This window comes from Sceloporus occidentalis, unplaced genomic scaffold, assembly GCF_023333645.1.
Source record: "Sceloporus occidentalis isolate IW3139 unplaced genomic scaffold, rSceOcc1.0.p SCAF_160, whole genome shotgun sequence".
NCBI lineage: Eukaryota > Metazoa > Chordata > Lepidosauria > Squamata > Phrynosomatidae > Sceloporus > Sceloporus occidentalis.
In genome coordinates this window covers 1,632,501-1,635,000 of record NW_028317140.1, presented here as the reverse complement: position 1 = coordinate 1,635,000, position 2,500 = coordinate 1,632,501, and the positions used below count along the sequence as shown (strand labels likewise).

At 45.7% G+C, this 2,500-nt stretch overlaps 1 protein-coding gene across 1 annotated transcript in view; it reads left to right on the top strand.

Moving 5' to 3' along the window:
- Positions 1-2,500, top strand: part of LOC149279850 (2-acylglycerol O-acyltransferase 2-A) — a 25,705-nt gene that overhangs the window by 464 nt on the left and 22,741 nt on the right. The gene's annotated exons all lie outside the window — the stretch shown is intronic.

Genomic DNA, 2,500 nt, shown 5'->3' with positions numbered 1-2,500 from the left:
CAATGGGAATGCTTTCCATACATGCTGCGTCGTTGTCCATCGTCATACTGTAGAATTATCGGTATAGGTGTTGAGCCCCTCGGCTGTACGCAGGGGGGGTTTGTTTTGTAGCAGGGGGGCTGCTGCCCCCGGCTTAGACTCAATGAGGAGGAGAGGATCATGGATGGGGGTTCCAGGCCTTTAGACGGTCTATATATATATATAATATATAAAATATAATATTTATTCCAGAAGTAAAATGAAAGTCTAAGGGAAAGCATTGAATACTCAAAAAAAACAACAAAAAAAACTTCAAAGAAATAGAAAAATGAGCAGATTATTGGGGGGATTTCTTTTTTCTGCTTATTTTATTTATGATTTCTGTAAGTGTTTGCTCTCTTTTGGACTTTTACATATTACTTTTGGAATAAATATTATATTTTATTTAAAGGACTTGTTAGTTTTGTGCACCCCTTAAGTTTTTTTTGTTTGCTTTGTACGCTTTGCTGTTGGGATTAGCTCTGGAGAGTTTTATTTCTTTTTACGTATTATAATTTTTTTTTTTTAATAGAGCTATATGAGAGGTTCTCTTGCATGCATCGTTGCGTGATAAAACATGTGTGCATGCGCATATGCGACTCCTAAACTGCTCTCGTCTTGCAAAGGAAAAAAAGCATTTTTTTTACTCTAGAAACCGCGATCCTAAGTGAAGTTCTGGCTAAATATCCTCCCCGTTACATTGTAACCGTCCCTTCTCGCTCTACCTCTTGGAGGGTGGCCTGGACCCCCGGCCGCTGTCATTGATAAGTGATCTCCGGCTAGGACTTTAAATTATGAATGAACGCCAATAACCTCCGGCTCCGTTTGCCCCGATGACCGCAGATAGGCTGCTAGGAATCCCGGATCGTTGCTGCCCCCCGAGTAAACTCGCGATTGCGTAATAGCGGAGATAAGAGAAACGCATCGGCCAGGATACGAGACCCGTCTGGATCTCAGAGGTTCAAACTGGTTTAGAGGATCAACCCGCCTTACAGGTCTCCGGAGGACCTCACCTAGCGTTTTGTGTCCCATATTGGAGACGCCATCTCCAGAAGGACATAGAGCTATCCTAAGAGACCGTAAAGAAGGTCAGCTAAATTGGAACAGGATTTAGAGGGTTAAATTAGACATTTAAATCCAGTGCTGAGATTGAGGAATGAGGAGGAACGTCAGGTGAAGAGGCCGTGGACTGCAATGAGGCTAAGATGCGATGTTAAAAAGGTTTCTTCCCCTCTGAAATAGTAGTGGATAAGTGGAACAGCCTTCCAGCATTTCTGTGAGGGGACAATTACTAAGTAAAGTGTCAGGTTCTACAGCAGCTGGTAGAACGGGGAGATTAGATCGGCCGAATGCTTTCTAAACGTGGACTTTGACAGCAGATAAGAGCCGTTCATTCCATCTCGTCTGGCCATTTTCCCAAACCTTTCTCGGTCCCGGGCCGTGTCTCGTTCATCCGCATCATCTGAACCCCGGGCCCTTTCAGTTCAGGCCCCGGCCATTTGTTCTGGCATTTGTCTTGCTTTATCTGTTTGTAATTGGTTGAATTCAACAGCGGCGCTACTGAGCATGTGCAGGAAGTGTACCTAGGAATGCTTCCTGCTTTCAGCGGAGGCAGCCGGGGCGGAGTTACAGGACACAGCAGTCTTATTTTCTAAGCTCATTATCTACAGAATGCCTGCACCTATTTGCATGCAGTAAAATGCATGGGGGTGCGTGCAAAACGACCTCCGCCGTTCATGAAAACAGGTCTGGATTGTCACTTTAATCATTTCTATCTTCATATCCTCGGTGCTGTCTCAGCTTTTTGGGCTCCATTATTATCTCTATCTGCAGAAATACGAATTAGCGATGAGAATCTCAGGAAAGTCAGGAAAATCCAAAAAAATCCGGATTAAGGGTTTGGGAGCCTCCGAAAGAACCGGCCCTCAGGACGATGTCGAATGTCACCGGCTAGACTTATTGTCACACATTTCTGACTCCCGAATAAGCGAGGGTTAATCCAGAGATTGCGTTCTGGTTGTGAAAGAGACCCCCGTGCCGCGTGAAGCCCGGATAACCCCGTATAACGACTAACCGGCAGATTCTCCAATAATAAATAATAATAATAATAAAATCACCGATACAACGAGGAGTGAAGTTAGGGCCGGATCGTTAATCTCTTCTCCTCATTGTACAGGGGCCACCGTAAGCAATTTTATCTCTCTCACACTCCTCCCTCTCACACGTCTCTCTCTCTCTCTCACAGCTCTCCCTCTCACACGTCTCTCCCTCTCACACGTCTCTCTCTCTCTCTCTCACAGCTCTCCCTCTCACACGTCTCTCTCTCTCACAGCTCTCCCTCTCACATGTCTCTCTCTCTCTCACACGTCTCTCCCTCTCTCTCACAGCTCTCCCTCTCACATGTCTCACTCTCTCACAGCTCTCCCTCTCACATGTCTCTCTCTCACAGCTCTCCCTCTCACATGTCTCTCTCTCTCTCACA